This window comes from Callorhinus ursinus, unplaced genomic scaffold, assembly GCF_003265705.2.
Source record: "Callorhinus ursinus isolate GAN/ISIS: 27379988/994484 unplaced genomic scaffold, GSC_fseal_2.0 scaffold1, whole genome shotgun sequence".
In the NCBI taxonomy this organism is placed as follows: Eukaryota; Metazoa; Chordata; class Mammalia; order Carnivora; family Otariidae; genus Callorhinus; species Callorhinus ursinus.
In genome coordinates, this window is record NW_027397063.1 from 3534330 (window position 1) to 3553335 (window position 19006).

Genomic DNA, 19006 nt, shown 5'->3' on the forward strand with positions numbered 1-19006 from the left:
CAGGATTCAGAAGGGGGTTGAGCCATGGCAAGAGGCGAGGGTATCCTAATAGAACCCAAAGTAGATTGAGTCCAGCTTGGTGTCATCCACCGCGTGTATTTGCATTAATGGATACACGCCAAGGCTGTGGGGAGAATTTTGTTGAGGGAGGAGAGTTTACAGGAGGATTGGTTCTCTTGGTCTCAAGGGCTGGATTTGAGCCCCAGTGGAGAAAGCTGCAAGAATTTCTATTTTTGAATAGAGGATGGGAAGCTGGAGAAAATGAGTGAGATATAGGTGATGATGAGTATATCTTAATCCATGTGGGTTACTGGAAAAAAATACCAGCCTGAGTGGCTCATAAACAATAGACATTGTTTTCTTACGGTTATGGGGGATGGAAGTCCAAGAACAGGGTGCCAACATGGTCAGCCAAGGGCTCTTTTGTGGGCTGCAGACTTCTCAGTGGAAGGGGCAAGGGATCTCAATGGGGTCTCTTGTATAAGGGCACTAATCCCATTCACGAGGGCTCCACCCTCCTGACCTAATCACCTGCCTGAGGCCATGCCACCAAGCTGGCCAATAGAATTTGAATATATGGATTTGGGGGCAGCACAAACATTCAGACACAGATCTGGTGAGAAAACCATGTCACCCAAGAACTGTGCATCTTTGGTGCACCCTAGGCTCAGGGACACTTTAGTTAAGCCCTTTGCACATCATTTTGTCACTGCAACTAGAAAGCTCCCGACTCCCTCAGATGTCACATCCTTCATGAAGTCTTTCTGGATCCCCCAAAGATGAACTTCCATGAGCACCTTCACCCCCATGTGCTGGGTTCTACCTCCTGAGAAGGCCAAACACAGAGTCTGAGGACCCAGCTTCTAATTCCTGCCAACACCATGATTTTTGCACAAGTTACTTCTTTTTGGACATGGAGATAACAACTCTTGCCAGACTTGCCTCTCAGGGTGGTTAGTTGTGAGGCTCGAGTGGATAATAAACATACAAACACTCTGCTAGCTACCATGCCTTGGGCAGTTGTCAAGTTGTGCTACGACCAGGCTATACGTTTCTTGAGGGCCCAGGGACACACAGGTTTGTGCTTATCTTTGAATTCTTCATAATAATGAGCACCTAACCTGCTTGAAATCCTGAGCATCTTGTTTGGTTCCCAAGGCATGTAGTCCAAAAGCCCTAAGTCTTGACTCTCAAATCCAAAGCCCCAGAGAACAGTGAGCGCTATTTGGCAGGTGAGCACTTGTCTACCTCATGTCACAGGCTGAATGGGGTCCCCCCCAAATTCATGTGTTGGAGTTCTAACCCCCAGGACCTCAGAACGTGACCTTGTTTGAGAATAGGGTCATTGCAGATGTAGTTGGTTAAGATGAACACCTTGGAGCAGGGTAGGCCCGATTCCAATATGGCTGGTGTCCGTATATAAAGGGGGAGTTTGGACACAGACTTGCATGCTGGGAGAAAGGTATGTGGCAATGTGGGCCGAGACTGGGGTGATGCGTCTACAAGGCGAGGGCTCTAAGGAATGCCAGCAAGGTGCCAGAAGCCAGGAGAAAGGCCTGGAACAGACTCCCCCTCATAGCCTCAGAAGGAACCAACCTGCCAACACCTTGATCTCAGCATCTAGCCTCCAGAGCTGTGAGAGAATCAGCTTCCATTTTTTTAGCCACTCACTCTGTGGTACTTTGTTACATAGCCCTAGCAAACTGATGAGGCCTGGAAATCCTGCTCCAGGATTCACCATATTTGCCAGACCTGTCACTGGTGGCAGGGTGAGGGGAAGCCTGGAAAACAGGTATCCAGGCTGTTCTTCCAGGAGTGTGAGCTCTCCTCAAGTACTCCCTACAAACCCCACAGAGTACGTGGTGTGTGTATGTGACAGTATGTTATGTGTGGTGTGTGTGGTATGTGGTGTGTGGTGTATGTGGTGTGGTGTGGTGTGTGTGTGTGTGTGTGGTGTGTATGTGCTGTGTGTGGTATATGTATGATGTGGTGTCTGTGTGTGTGTGGTATGTGGTATGAGGTGTGTGGTATATGTGGTGTGGTGTGTATGTGGTGTGTGTGGTTTGGTGTGTGGTGTGTGATGTGGGTGGTATATGTGGTGTGGTACATATGTGGTATGGTGTGTGGTGTGTGTATGGGATGTGTTTGTGTACGTGATGGTGTGTGTGTGCGTGTGGTGCAGTTTGTGGTGTGGTGTATGGCATGTGGTGTGTGGTGGTATAAGGTGTGTGTTGTGTGGTATGTGCATGGTACATGTGTGGTATATGGTGTGTGTGGTGTATGTGGTGTGGTGTGTGACGTGTGTGTATGTGGTGTGTGTGGTTTGGTGTGTGGTGTGTGATGTGTGTGGTATATGTGGTGTGGTACGTATGTGGTATGGTGCGTGGTGTGTGTATGTGATGTGTTTGTGTACGTGATGGTGTGTGTTTGTGTGTATGTGGAGTGCGGTCGGTGTGTGGTGTGGTGTGTGATATAGGGGTGGGGGGCGGTGCTGGGAGTCAGGGGCAGGAGCAGGGGAGGGGGCCTTGTAGCCAGGACAAGCTCAGAGACAAAAGGCATCCCCTCAGGCCACCTCTCCACCCTACCTGCCTTCCACCCAGCCCCACCAAGGCCTCAGGCCGACTCCTTTTATTTACCTTCCCATTGGCCTAGAGCAGAGAACTCAGGAGCGAGAAGGAAAGAAATATTAATCCTTCCTAGCTCCTCTCCATTTCCTTTGCCTCTCCCTACTGGCCCTAAACTCCAATGCCAAATGTCAACCTTGAGGTTGAGGTGAGCTGACATTTTCTTAGCAAGTAGTTCAGTTCTGGGCCAGGCAGCAAACAGACATCTATCTTCTTCATTGGCTGAAAAAAAAAGTTGGCAAGACAAGACCACACACGCAAAAAGTAAAAACAGAATATTATGCTGACCCTTCCACTATTTATGCTTCTTCCCTTCCCCAGATTAGTATCTTTAGATGTAAAACACTGTGTGGCCTCCCAGCCGAGCCCACAGCACAGCTTCAGAGATGGAAACAGAATTGACAGGAAAATGAAGGGCACACATTTTGGGAATCTGAGGGGCACCAGCAAAGTGTCCTTTGCCTCTGGAATCTTGAGCTCAGCATAGACCCCATAGGTGACAAAAAGGCCAAAAGCCAGGCCTAGAGGCTGCTTCTGAAACAGACAGCCAGGCTCTCACCTGAACTTCTAGGTAAAGGCCCGCGAAAATTATGCATCCTCATGTGCTGAGTAGTATCGCTCATGCACCTGCATATTTTTGGGCCTTCCTTCAGCCCACGGGGACTGTTTGCATGGAATGACCTGGTGCCACTGGGCCGGGGACAACTTTATTTTTGAAAACATCGTTTCCTGTAATAGTTTGTGAAGAACGAAAAACCAGAAATGGAATGCATCCAGGCACCAGAAACCCTCTCCTGCCACGTTCCCCAGTCCAAGATGATTCTAGTCATGCATCACTGTCTCCTCAGCCTCTTCCCGAGGCAGGCACCCAGCCCCACAGGTGCTTTGGGTCAGACCTCCACTTCCGGAATGGATGGCGTTCTTCAAAAGACATCCCTCCATGAAGGGCAGTGAGTGGGTTGTTTGGTCATCCAAGGCAGCTGTGGTAAGGATGCTCCATTCTTTCCCCGGGGATAAAAATGTTCAAGAGGGCACCCAGGTACGTACTGTCGCTGACTCCCTGATGGTGATCTAGACATGCACTTCTCCTGGGGATTTTATCCCCAGGTAAGAGGAGAGGAGATGCAGATGACGGCCCAAGGTCAACCACCAGACTGAGGGATCCTTTGACCTCACATTCTTTCCATAACTCTAGAACATTGAGAAGAAATAATAGATTTACTTCGATGACTCAATCCAGTTAGCTGCATATAAATGACTTACTGTGGGTTGCATGTCAGTTATGAATTCATGGCCGATTGTCTGACTATATGCTGGGGTGCCTCTTCCTCTCCCCTAAGGGACAGTGGAATGTTCTTTAAAAACCAAAGAGCTATAAGAGCCAGACCACCATGCACAGGGAGAGTAAGGGGCAGCAGGGGGAAGGTGTCTAGGACAGGCTCATCACAGCATAGTACAGAGTCACCAGAAGATGTGGGCAGGAGCAAACAGAGCCCCAATTTGACTCCTCAACCAGCAGGGCCAGGCAGGAGGCAGGGAAAAAGGACACTTGATTCAGATCAAGTCCAGGAACCATGGGGACCGTCACCACCGAGGCCACAGCTGCCCTCTGCCTCCATGACTCCCCCGGAGGTTCTGGTCAACTGTACCCAGTGTCCTCACTGCCAAGGTCAGACCTATGGTTCTGGAAGACCTTTCTGAATAAGTGGACATGAGAGACCCACCAGGAAAAGTCAACAAGGGGATCAGAGTAGGTAGCCCGCCGCCTGCTCCCAGGGTCTCTGGCCACAGTAAAAAAGACAGACAGCTATCATCCAGCTGGCCCAGGCCACCCCAGACCTGACCTGACCCAGGAGGGGTGATTGCACCTAATAAACCAAGTGTGAAAACATTATCCGGGACAAAGTGAAAGCCCCATCCATTGCTGACAGGGATGCAAAATGGTGCAGCTGCTGTGGAAAACAGTTTGGCAGTTCATCAGCAAGTTAAACATAGAATTACCACATGACCTAGCAATTCCACTCCAAGGTGTACACCCAAAAGAATTGAAAGCAGATGTTCTGACAAAAATTCATCCAGGATTGTTCATAGTAGCACTATTCACAATAGCCAAAAGGGAAAAATAACCCATAGATCCATCAAAAAATGCATAGATAGATAAAATGTGGCATATTCACACAATGGAATATCGCTTGGCCATTAAAAGGAATGAAGAACTGATATGTGCTATGACATGAATGAACCTTGCAAACATGATGCTAAGCGAAAGAAGCCAAACACAAAAGGTTGCATGATTCCATGTATACGCAATGTCCAAAATAGGCAAATCCAAAGAGACAGAAAACAGATTTGTGGTGGCCTGAGGCTGTGGGCGGCAGAAATGGTGAGTTACCACTTGATGGGTATAGCCCTTCTGTTGGGTGTGACAGAAATTTCTGGAAGAGGGTACTTAATGCCACTGAATTATACACCTTGAAGTGGTTAAAATAACAAAGTTCATGTTGTGTGTATTTCACCACAACTGGGGGGGGGGGGAGACAAAAAAAATTATCCAGCAATTTTTCAAATTCACAAAATTTGATCCACAACAGATTAAATGTTAAGTTTTAAGCTGTGAGTCATTCTGTGATGTCAGGCTTGCCTCATCTAGAAACAACATCACGTTTTCAGGCTCCACTCTAGAGAGACTGGTGCCAAAGCAGGACAGTCCTCGTGAGCCTCATCTGAATTGCAATCCAGTAAAATCCTTTAGCTTGCCAGGTACAAGTCCTCAAATTTTCCCTCATGCTCTGTAGGAGATGGGGCCATGGCTCTTTCCCTCCTATATGAGAAGAAACCAAGACTCACGGGGACAAGGAGCCCTGACTTGTCAAGGCCTCTTGACATGGCATCTTGGTCCCCAAGACTTGAAATCCCTGGCAAAGAGTCTCTGCCCTAAACACACAATACTCCACAGGTTGCCTGAGCTCAGTGGTGACATCAGAAACACTGGTGTTACTCTTTCATCAAACCTGTCCGTGGTGAGGGAGCTAGCATGCCCCACAGTAGTGGGGGTATCATAGTAAATGAAGTGCCACTCAGGATCTTAAAACCAATACCGGGGATTTTATTTCTTTTTTCTTTCCCCAAGATTACTCACTTGATTGTGTCCTTTCAAAAAAAATCTCAAGAACCCAAGCACTCTTAGATTGAACCATGTGATATCTGTGTGTGCCAGTGTATGGATAGAATTTTGTCTCCCCTAAAAATATGTTACAGTCCTAGCCCCTGGAAGCAGTGAATGTGACAGGTTATTTGGAAATAGGGTCTTTGCAGCTGTCATCACATTAAAATGGGGTCATACTGGATTAGGGTGGGCCCTTTTCAATGCCTGGTGTCCTTAGAAGGAGAAGGAAATTTGGACACAGAAGGAAGGCATGTGCTGATAGACACAGAGGTTGGAGGATACAGTTCATGAGCTAAAGAACACCAGGGATTGCAACCAGCCATCAGAAGCTGATAGCTTCAATCTAGGATCCTTCCCTAGAGTCTTTGTCAGGAGCATAACTCTGCTGACTTCAGATTTATATCCTCTAGGCCAATGAAAGAATAAATATCCTTTGTTTTACACCCAGTCGATGGTCATTTGCTATAGCAGCCCTAGGAAATGAAGATGGTAAGGAACACATGATTGAAAGTTAGCGATTTTACATGGCTCCATCTAATGGACGTGCCTCTTACGGGTCACTCTGACTTCACCATCCACAAGATGCTAAGCTGGCCTGAGGACAGGAGGCAAGCTGACCCAGCCCTACTGGGCGCCTGGACCTGGTTGCTCATGGAGCAGGCACCATCTTGGCACACTTGATAGGCCTTGCCCAGGCCTCAATCCTGGCACCTCTTCTCTTTCTTCCCTCCCTCCCTTCCTCACTGCTTAGAACAAGAAAGTGACCATAGATAATACATAAAAGAATGAGCACAGCTGGGTTCTTATAAAACTTTATTTGTGGACACTGAAATTTGAATTTCATCTAATTTTCATATGTCACAAAATATTATTCTTTTAAAAATTTTTCCAACATTCAAACATGTGAAAAACTATTCTTATCTGGCCAAAAATATAAAAATACATACAAAACTAGGCAGAGGGCTAGATTTGGCCTGTGGGCCATAGTTTGCTGACCCCTAGGCAATCTCATTGGGTCCCCATGGCTGAACATGCTAAGTGTATATAATGAACCACAAATCCCCAACTCCAGCCCAGCCTTCTCTCTCTGAGTTTCAGATACCTCAGTCTGTGTCCACTTGAATCTCTAATGTGTGGCTTTACAAATGTAACATATTCTAAATACAAGTTTTGATTTCCTTCCCTACTTGAAACCTATTCCAACCCACTAGTCCCCAACTCAGCTAAAGGAGTCACCATTCCTTATCCAGACAAAAATCTGCAGTCATCCTTGACCCCTCTCTTTGTCTCAAACTTCACATCCAATCCATTTTTAAAACTTGTCAACTCTACCTTCAAAGTGCAGACCTGACAACTCCCTACCTCCTCTGCTCCCATCCTCATCCAAGCTACCAGCCCCTCCCACTCTGTCTCAGGGTCTCTCACCATCTATTCTTCATGAGGCAAACAGTGGGATCCTTTTGAGTCTGAACACACTGCCCCCACCCCCAATCCTACCTCTAATCCTCTCAGTGCTCCCTACTGTTCTCAGAATAACATCCAACACCTGTAAATCAAAGCTACATGAGAAGCCACCTCACACCCACTAGGATGGCTCCTACCAAAAAATCAGAAAATGACAAGTGTTGGAAAGCACATAAAGTAATTGGAACCCTGGTTCACTGCTGGTGGGAATGTAAAATGTTACAGCAACTATGGAAAACAGTATGGTGGTTTTTCAAAAAAAATTTTTTAAAGAATTACCATATGACCCAGCAATTCTACCTTCTGGGTAAATACCCAAAAGATTTAAAGCAGGGCCTCAAAGAGATATTTGCATGCCCATGTTCAGAGCGGCATTATTGAAAACAGCCAAGGGATGGAAGCAACGACCCAAGCGTCCATCAGCGGATGAATGGATAAACAAAATGTGGCATGCGCATACAGTGAAACAGTATTCAGTCTTGAAAAGGAAGGAAATTCAGGCACGTGCTACAACATGGATGGATGCTGAGGACATCATGCTAAGCGAAAAGGAGCCAGACATCAAAGGACATACAAATACAGCATGATTCCATGTGTATGAGGTACCTGACTCTAGGGGATTCAAATCCGTAGAGACAGAAAGTAGAATGCTGATTCCCAGCGGCTGAGGGAGGGAGGATGGGAGTTGCTGGTTAATGCGGACTGGGTTTTAGTTTTGTAAGACAAAAAGAGTTCTGGAGATTGGTTGCACAACAAACAGTGTGGATATACTTAACACTACTGAACTGTACACTTAGAAATGGTTAAGATGGTAAGTGTTATGCTATTTATGTTTCAAGTTGCACACCAGCTCGATCTGGCCTAACCCTACCTCTGACCTCATTCCCTACCACCCTCCCCCTCCTCCCTCAACTCTAGTCCTTCTGACCTTCCAGCTGACACTCCTCCCTCCGCCTGGAATGTTCTTCCTCCAGATGTGCTCATGACTTACCCATCTAACCCCTCTGCCTGGGGGGCCTCTACAATAGCAGCCTCCTGCATTTGATTTTTCTTTGTGGTTCTTCCTACGCTTTGCATTATGTTACAAGTGTAATTGTTTGCTTGTTCACCATTTCTCTCCCCTCTTGTGAGGGCAGGGACTTTTTCTGCTTTGCTCACCACCATATCTCCAGCTCTTGGCACATAGTAGGCGCTCAATAAATACGATGTCTGTGGAATGACTTGAGAGAATGAATGGGAGCCCTACAATACTTCACAAGATGAGGGCGGGGTCCCCAGGAGCCTTGAACCACCCATTTATTGCTCAATACATCCCATTTCCTCCCTGGACAATGGGATCCCTTCAGATGCCTCCAAGACCAAGATGGCAAATAATGGAATCCTATACGTAAAATACTGTGAGCTCTTAGAGGAAATAATTATGAAACGTGTCACAACATAGACACAGCAATGCTAGATGTTCGTAGAATAAAGATCTTTGTCCTGGCATGATACAGAAATGCAAACACAAGCTGTTTTTCCATTTTCTCCAACCACAAGTGAGGCTGCTGGTCTGAGGTCAGGACACCTGGACTCTAGCACCGTGGCCTCCATTTACCTGCTGTGTGACCTTGGGCAAACCACTTTCCCTCTCTGGGTCTCAGTTTTCTTTCTGGTCCTACAAAAGGGCCAGGCTGATGTCCCACAGGTCCCTTCCTACTTGAATATTCAAGCAACTGTGAATGGTTGTAGTTCATCCTGTCTTCAAGATTTTTGAGATTTTAAGATCATGTCAGACTGCTAATTAATCAAATTCCTTTTTACTTCTTTCATCAGTTGGCAATGCAATAACAGCAAAAAAAAAAAGCCAATCTACCCAGGAGTAAAACCACAATGATTCATGACTTGTTAAACCTAAATTTAACAAGGGAGGGGAGGGGAGGAAATATAGAAGACTAGGGAAATTTACTGATTCTTGGAATAAGGAGTTTTGATTCAAAACTGCATTATTCACGGGAACATCCTTCATCATGACAAGCTGCTGTGTTTTTCATAGGGTGTAAAATGTAATCCCTCAGAAATGCAGATATTAGAATGATGGAGTCCCATCCTATCAATAAAAAAGGAATAACCTCCATCTTTAGGGAGGCCAGGCATGGGTCTCAAGGGAAGGGCACAGAGAATGGAACTCTTCTGGGAGCACTTCCTGGGTCTAGGGCATAAAGTGCCCAGGGTCAGGAAGTGGTGCTATAGGTGCCTCTGAGCTCTTATTCCACAAGCTCACAGCTGACTCACGGTCCACTGAGGTGAAACAGGAAGCCAAGCAGGCAGGCCTGGGGCACCACATGCTCAGAGACTGGGAGAAGGGCAGCCGGGACCTTCAGAGTGCAGCTATAGGAAAGTTACCAAGCGAAACCTGAGGACTCAAAAGAGTTCATGTGCTTTCCTGAAAAAGAGCCTGAAGGCACATAGACCAAAAATAAATGAGTGTGTGTGTGAGTGTGAGTGAATGCAAGCGTGTACGTGTATGTGTGTTGCAGGTTCCTGGTGATTTATAAAGACAAGCTGTGGCTCTCCCCAACTCAAATCCTCCCACTCCCACCCCTGCACCTCCTCCCCTGTCCCTGCATGTCTGAATATATCTGGCAGAGTATGAAGTGAGGCCCCAGAAGCTAATGTGCATGGACCAAGCAGCTCAGGTGAGCACCTTAAAGGAAGGGGAAGTTAGGCCGACAAGCTTGGCCACCCCTTAAAAAAAATATAAATAATTCCTATCATCAAAGGGGAGGGGCCATTATATTTACAATCTACTCTGATCCTTGTGACCAGAATTTGTCCCTATGGGATAAAGCCACAGGAACTACAAGTGAAAATAAAAGGAGTTGTTTTCATCCAAAATATAAAATACTGGTCCAAGCAGCTTAGGGACCCATTGTCACTGCCACTTCTACCTCTACCAGTCATGTCACTCTTGCACAGATGGCTGTGTGATCTCAGTTTTCTGAGAACCTCAGAGGATGCAGAATCATTCTGGCCGTCTCAGAACTCCTCAGCATTTTGATACAACCAACAGGAGTGGTCTTGGTTGTCTGAGGAAGTGGCAATGAGCTGTAGGAGGCAACTTTCATCGAAGGCAAAAGCAGATGATTTCACATAGTTCTGTAGGTAACAGAGGGCTTTCCTTGAATATGAGTAAGGGCTACACAGACAGGAAAGGAAAACCATGGTGGATAACTAGAAAGGTTATGCTCATGAACCCATGTCATGTGTTCTCTGGGCATGCCCAGAAATAACTGGAGTTGGCCATGTTTAGAGACAACCAGATGTACAAGAAAACATGATACCATGAGTGGAGCTAAGAAACAAAAAGAAATATCCACAAAGATTTTAGGTATTTGAATTACTAGACACAGACTAAAACAATTCTGGCTACTGCATTCAAATAAATAATCAAAAAGCTTGAAAATTTTTGCAAGGAACTAGAAACTATTAAGAGGGTCACAATTGATATTTAAAAAAAAAAGAACTCAGAAAATTGTCTAGATGTGAAAAATACATTAGTTAAAATTAAGGACCTAGTGGGTAGTTTAACCACACATTAGACATAGCTGAAGAGAGAATTTGTATGCTAAAACTAAAGCAGAAGAAACTATCAAGATTATAGTATGGGGAGACAGAAAGATTACAAAGATAGAAGAGAGGAAAATAGAGTATATAGTGAGTAAACTTAATATACATTTAATTGAAGTATCAGAAGGAGTAAACAGACAGAAAGTCACAGGAAAAAAAATGTTTAAATATATAAAATGATAGTTATCCACAACTGATGAGAGACACTCAAGAATCCACAGAGTCAAGAAGACCAATGAATCCCAACCAACCAGGACAATGAAAAAGAAATCCTCACTTTCAGAAAAGAAAAAGAAGAAAAAAAAGAGAGGGAGGAAGGAAGGAAGGAAGGAAGGAAGGAAGGAAGGAAGGAAGGAAGGAAAGAATGGAGGGAGGGAAGAGAAGGAGGAATGGAGGGAGGGTGGGAAAGCAAGAGATTGCCTTAGTGATCCAAAGGGGCACCTGTACCCCAGTGTTTATAGCAGCAGTGTCCACAATAGCCAAACTATGGAAAGAGCCCAGATGTCCATCGACAGATGAATGGATAAAGAAGATGTGGTGTGTATATAAATACAATGGAATATTGCTCAACCATCAAAAAAATGAAACCTTACCATTTGCAACGACACGGATGGAACTAGAGGGTATTATGCTAAGTGAAATAAGTCAATCAGAAGAAGACAATTATCCTATGATCTCACTCATATGTGGAATTTAAGAAACAAAACAGAGGATCATAGGGGAAGGGGGGGAATAAAATAAGACAAAATCAGAGAGGGAGCCAAACCATAAGAGACTCTTAACTCTAGGAAACAAGCTGAGGGGCTGGAAAGGAGGTGGGTGGGGGGAATGGGGTAACTGGGTGATGGGCATTAAGGAGGGCACGTAATGAAATGAGCACTGGGTGTTATATGCAACGGATGAATCATTGAACTCTACCTCCGAAACTAATAATACATGATGTTAATTAATTAAATTTAAATAAGATAAAATTAAAAAAGAAAGAGATTGCCTCTAAAGAAGCCCTAGATACAATCAACTGGCTTCTCCAAAGCCACAATAGAAGCCAGGCGATTGTGTAATGATCAGTTTGCCAGAAGAAAAACCTAGATCCTCTACCCATGGAAAATATTCTTCCAAAATGACAGTGAAATACAGATATTTGGGGACATGAAAGCAAACAAACAAACAAAAAGCAAGAGCATTCACCTACAGCAAATCAGTATCAAAAAGCAAAAGAAAAATAACCCCAGCTGGAAGAAGTGCAAGAAGGAAATGAGAATTGGAGAAGGATGAATAACTTTGTGTGAAACCCATGACTGGGTTTTCTCATGTCAGAAGTGTGTTTGGAGCCACCGAAGCTCAGGCTCCCTTGCGCATGAGCAATCGACTTGTAGGAACCCTGGGCAGATCTCGAAGAGATGAGGCAAGCAGCCGTCCTCCGCGGCCGCTGGAGCTGAGCCAGCGACGTCCACACGGTGACTGATCGGGACAGGTGGGCCATTTCCAGTGAGGTCCACAGAAAGCAAACTGAGTTCCCAGATATGAACCAAAAAAGAAAAGTCTCAATGACATTTGGCATTGCAGGCACCGGTTTGCAACGAAAGTGATGCTCTCACGACACCATCCAGGGTGCCCCAGGGTGGGAAATCTTAGGGAGCTGTTTACTCAACGTTGTTAATAATCATCTAATCTCCCAGTAATCAATGAAGAAAACTCTGCCCAAAGGGGGAAAAAGTCTGTAAGTTCATGCAAGTGGGAGATGACATTGGCACTCAGCAGAGTGGTGGCAGCCCACGTTGGGTGGGGCAGCGACGTGCATTTTGGAGGGAAACATAAATCTGCTACAAACGGATAGAAAATCGTGGGGAGAGGGTGTGGGTCAAGGATTACTCAAAAAAATCTAACTTGAGAGATTTAAGGTGACTTTTACTGAGATGAAAAATACAAAGAGAGAGCACTTTTTAAGTTTTTTGGACAAGAGCGGGAGAACGCAGATTCAAGATTTCCATTTTAGACTTTTAAATCAATGATGCCTGGGGGACCTCGAAGTGCAGATACTACGCCTGCAACCAGAGCCCAGAAATGCGGTTTAGGCTGTAGACATAAACACAGGGATTATTGGCACATTAGAGGTCGTATTTAAAGGTACCGTTATGGATGAGATCATCTAATGAATATGTGTAGAATTTTAAAATATAGCTAATTAAAAAGAAGAAAATAAGAATCATCCATAATCTATCAACAGAGATCCTCACTTATAATTAGTTGTTTAGGCCTTCTAGAATTTTGATTATCCATGCATAGATATAGATATAGATATTTATCAGATGGCAGAACAACATTACTGAAATGAGAAACAATGGCTTACCCCCAATTTTCTCGTACCTTTGGCCGTCTCTTCTTCCCTTCAGACTTTAGAGGTAGCATTCCGGGCCCATTTCTCAGGGAAGGGGTACAATAAAACATCTTCTGGTTTGGGGGTGCCCAGATGGCTCAGAGGGTTAAGCAACCGGCTCTTGATTTCAGCTTGGATAGTGATCTCAGGGTCATGATCTCAGGGTTGTGAGATCCAGCCCCGCGTGAGGCTCTGCGCTCAGTGGGGAGTCTCCTTCCCCCTCTCCCTCTGCCCCTCCCCCCTGCTCACGTTTGCACTCTTTCTCTCAAATAAGTAAATATTGAAAGAAAGAAAGAAAGAAAGAAAGGAAAGAAAGAAAGAAAGAAAGAAAGAAAGAAAGAAAGAAAGAAAAAGAAAAGAAAAGAAAAGAAAGAAAGAAAGAAAGAAGAAATCTTCTGGTCTTGAGTTTCCAAGAGACATGGAAAGGGCCAATGCCTAGATGATAAATTTGGAAGAACGCCCAGGGAACTGGTGTGTGCATCCGGCTAAATCACCCTGGAGTGGGAGGAGACAAAGGACAAAGGGAAGCAAAGGCCTTAGATGTTGGTGGGTCCCGATGAGAAGGGCCCTACTCCCCCATCCCAGGACAAACATCCTTGTGGAACCTGAGAGCAGGGAAGTCCTTGGCCCCTTTGGCCAGATAGCACCCAACAAGGGGAACCCAGGCCCAGGGGAGGACGAACTGCCAGGTGAAGGGGTCCCGGCCCCCACTGTGAGGCACAAGCAGTAGCAGGATCCTGCACACCTACATGTGGACAGGAAACATGGAGTGATGGACTGCACGGAGCTTCCAGCAGGGGAGAGAGCCCTGGCAACCCATGTGCACCAGCGACCATGGACATGCACATGGACATCTGCAAGAAAGTGATGGACCCCACCCATATTTTGGCACATCAAAGCCCCCACAACATATATAATCCTGGGGAAAACATGGGAACACTAAAATGACATGGAAAGATGGGGGCTCGAAGTAGGCGTTAAATATAGCCAAGGAAGAATGACATGAGTTATACTTGTTGCAATGTATGAATAAACAACTGGAGGTGAGCTTTGCAAAAGGCTTGGGGATTCTGCAAGAGCAGGGTACAGGCAGAGGTAGTGGAAGAAATTCCGTCTTTACTATTCACAGCACAGAGGTGTCTCTCCCGGGGTGGTGGGGCTTGAGAATCAAGGAAGATGGTGGGGGAAGGAGGAAGGCAGAGGGACACGCCCTCTCCATGCCCACTCCAGTTCCTGGGACCCAGATGGTACTGTTGGAGAGAACACCCACCATGCCTGCCTCACTCAGTATTAAGCATCTAATAAACATTTATGGAATGACTGAATGGTAGGAACACACATATTAGGTACATTATATTACATAGTCTATTAAGGCAACATAATGTTACTGGAGAACAAAATAGAAGAAGAATTTTTAAATTTAAATTCTCAATCCCACCATCCCACGAAATCAAAGCACTGAGGTTTTCGGTGTTCCCTCCTGTCGTCATTCTGGTTAAAGGGGGAAGCAGACCATCCAGCCATATCTGTTTTCCTGAGAACGCGTTCCTTCCCTTGCAATAAACACTTGCAGTGACGGCCATTAGCCTCCTAGGGCCAGGCGTCTCCCGCCGGTGTCCCCACACTGCTGCCAGTGGAGGGCTGGGTCTGGCTCACTCGAACAGCGCCAGGGCAGTGGGACCATGGCCTTCTGTCCCCTCAGGGCAGAGGCAGCCTGCGGCAGAAGGACCCTTCCTTGTCCTGTCGCTGGCCCCACCATCCCTCCAGCCGCAGTCCGGGCTTCCGTTCCCCCTCTGCATGGATGAACTTAGAGACGCCTTCCAGCTTCCATGTCTGATGATTCGGAGCTGCTTTGATGGAAGTGCTGATTGATTGATTGATTGACTCCAAACGTGCATGTCAGCAATGAAGCTGCCGTAGGAAGAAGTCCTCTCTCTCCCCCAGGACAGGAAGCCCAGGCGTTAGAAAGCTCTCCGGCCTGGCAGCAAGCCAGCCTTAGCTTACAGTCCACACCCCCTGGACCTTCTGGAAAAAAAGAAGAGAAAATCCTGGTAGGAGATCAGAGGGCGAGAGGTAAGGAGAAGCCAATGCGTTTCCTTCCCTGTGCCAGGCAACGGTGCCTCCACCAGTGCCGGGGCTCTTTTGTGACTCCAGCTTCCACAAGTCAGGCCTCCGGTGGCTCCGGCTTCTGACGGTGACCTCAACCCCTGGGTCCGGCAGCTCCACCTCCTTCCTTTGTCCCGGCAGCCCAGGGGTGGTCACAGTGGCTAATCTCGGAGTTGTGTGATGGTCCCTATTTGGCTTCTCAGGCTCCCCACCAGTTCCCAGCATGATATTCTGCTGGTTTTAAATACTTAGGGGGCCTTCTATTTTCCCAAATGGACCTTGACAGGACACAGGGCTGTGCACTAGCAAAGCCCAGACACAGCCACCCTTCCCCCAAGTCCCCTCTGGGCCAGGTGCCCCTGTGCCGGTGGGAGGCCTTCCATAGGGCGACCAGCTTGTCCTAATTTGTCCAGGACATTCCCAGGTCTAGAACTGGAAATCCGGGGATCCTGGGTGGCTGTCAGTTAAGTGTCTGCCTTCGGCACAGGTGATGATCCTGGAGTCCCGGGATCGAGTCCCACATCGGCCCCCCACTCAGCGACGAATCTGCTTCTCCCTTTCCCTCTGCTCCTCCCCCCCGACCACCCCCAATCATGCTCTCTCTCTCTCTCATGCTCTCTCTCTCTCTCTCATGCTCTCTCTCAAATAAATAAATAAAATCTTTTTTTAAAAGACTTTATTTATTTATTTGAGACAGCGAGGATGAGAGAGAGAGCACATGAGAGGGGGGAGGGTCCGAGGGAGAAGCAGACTCCTCGCCGAGCAGGGACCCCGATGCGGGACTCGATCCCGGGACTCCAGGATCATGACCCGAGCCGAAGGCAGTCGCTTAACCAACTGAGCCGCCCAGGCGCCCCTAAATAAATAAAATCTTAAAAAAAAAAAAAAGAACTGGAAATCCTCAGCCCAGGAGACCCCTCAGTCCTGAGCAAACTGGGGTGGCTGGTCACCAAATACCTCAACAAGATGGCTCTGAGGAATGGAAAAAAATGGTCTTCAGAAAGAATAAACCCACAAGAGAGGGTCAGAAGCCAGCAAGTTCCTGGTTCTTGGTGTTGTGAACAGAGTCCTGGATGCAGGCTGGCCACCTGTGCTGTGTGACTGAGCAGTTACTCGAGCTCTCTGGGCCCCGTTCCTGTAGAGCACAGAGTAAGTACTCTTACAAGAGGGAAGTCTCAGAAAGCACCTGGAAAGGCAAGGAGAGGTGGAGTGTGACCGTTGCCTACTCTCACTGTCCCACGGTGACTGAAAGGGTATCCGTCGGGCCCAAGCAGTTCTACAAATAATGAATGCATCATGCTCCTTCAGTACGAATGCACAGGTGCATCTGAGCAGATACCCAATGGCCATTTCTTAGCTCCTGGCTGGACTTTGAGGACCTGTAGCATTCCTTGGGGGAACCCTTCTCTAGGCCGTGCCCCTCTCCTGGCTTCTCCTTCAGGAGAACACCTTCACCTCTGTGCCCAGGTAGCTCTCCCCCAGAGGCCAGAGGGATGGTGATGACTCCAGGCTGCATACACTGGCCCCAACCCCCTGCCCCAGGGATGCTGGGGAGTAATCTTATCTTCCAGGATAATAAAACTTTATGGGGAAAAGGGATGAAGTAAAGATCAATAGCCCACTGAGCACGTAACCTTATCACCTTTGTAAAACAAAAAAAAATGTCTGTGTGTCTTCTCCTCCTGTGTAACATCACAACTGCCTGATGATCATACAGCTCCAGCAAAAGGAAGATGATGTTTGCAGCTGTGGCTGTGGCTTGGGCCCCAAATGCATGAAGACTTTTGATGGGGGAGTTTGGCCTGCCACATCCTGGCTTTATGGGATAACCAGGGGCTATCTGGTCTCTAAGCAGTAAAAATAATAAGCTTCCCACTTGGGAGACACAGAGCCATATCATGCTCCAAGGGAGGTCATAAAGTCTTGTCTTCCCTGGTTATGAGCATCTGGGTCCCTTTCTAGAAGTACCTTCTGCCTTCCTCTGAGCCTGCTCCTGGAGTCATCCTGTGTCCAAGGCCACTGGCCCCTACAGCCTCAGCAGCTCCCCCACCCCCCCCCCCCGAGCATGCCCCAGCCCACATCAATCCAGGCTCTGTCGTTCTCTGTCAGGTCCATCCGGGGTAGACACCCGCCAATGGGAGGTCAACTCCTCCCTTCCCTTTTCCAGACTCAGTGACATTTATTGACTTCCACTCTGTGTACTTCCACAAATGTTACCTTTTTCAACTTTTGTGTCCTTTAGAAGAGGGATTACTATCTTCACGTAACAGATGAATATGGCAGGCTGAATAATGGCCCCCAAAGATGTCCATGCCCTAACCCCTGGGACATGCAAATATTACTTTATATGACAAAATAGACTTTGCAGATGTGATTACAGATATGGAAATGAATCCTTAATCTGAAGTATCCGGATGGGCTCTGAATGCAATCACAAATGTTTCTACAAGAGGAGGACAGAGGGAGGGACGGCAATGTGACCAGGAAAGCAAGATGGAAGGGGCCCAGAACCAAGAAATAGAAGGAATGCAACATTTGAAGTTGGAAAAACCAAAGAAACGGACTCACCCGACGGCCCCCAGGGGGATCGTGGCTTTGCCGAAGCATGATTTCAGCCCAGGGAAGTTGATTTCGGACTTCTGACCTCTAGAATTATAGGAGAAGAAATGTGCATTGTTTTAAGGCAAGTTCATGGTAATATACTACCGTGGCAACAGGAAACATTAAATGAGCAACCAGAGAGGTTTTCTCTGACTTGTTTCAAGCCACTCAGCAGGTGAGTGGAGCTGGAGTTCACACTCCGGCCAGCTCTAAACCTCACAATGTTTCTGCTACACCTCGCTGCTTCTGAGATGGTCACAGTTCAGGACGTAATCATTCCCCATTTAAAAGTAGTAGAAGGATGGGGTGTTATACGCAACTAATGAATCACTGAACACTGCATCAAAAACCAATGATGTCCTATATGTTGGCTAATTGAACTTAAATTTAAAAAATTAAAAAATAAAAACACTGTGTCTTCATGAAAAATAACATAAAATAAAATTAGTAGAAGGAGAGAGAAGTGTGAGAGACATATCCTTTAACTGTATTCATTCCTCAAACTATGCATTGGAAAATTGAGAAGCATCAAATAAAAATTGGGCTAAGGTCATTTTCTTAAAGATTTTATTTATCTCAAATAAATAAATCTTAAATAAACAAATAATAAATCTTAAATAAATAAATCTTAAAGAGAGAATATGAGTGGGGAGAGGGGCAGAGGGAGAAGCAGACTCCCCACTGAGCAGAGAGCCCGACACGGGGCTCCATCCCAGGACCCTCAGATCATGACCTGAGCCGAAGTCAGACGCTTAAACCACTGAACCACAGGTCATTCTCAAAGACCTCATGAAGCTCAATTTTGTGCTTTGTTTTCTCCAGTCACATTGCAGTCTTCCTACTGCAGTATAAAGTGCTGATCCTCCTTATGCCCACCTGCTCCCCTAACGCACGGACTTACAGAAAATTGTGAAAGAAAACCAGCGTACCGTCCCTTGGGAGCCCTTGAGGGCTAAATAATGCGAATGGACTAATCCAGAGCTTTAAAACCCAGGGCTCTAGTCTTGAAGTTCAGTGGATGCCTTTTCTTTCTTTTTTTTTTTTTTTAAGATTTTACTT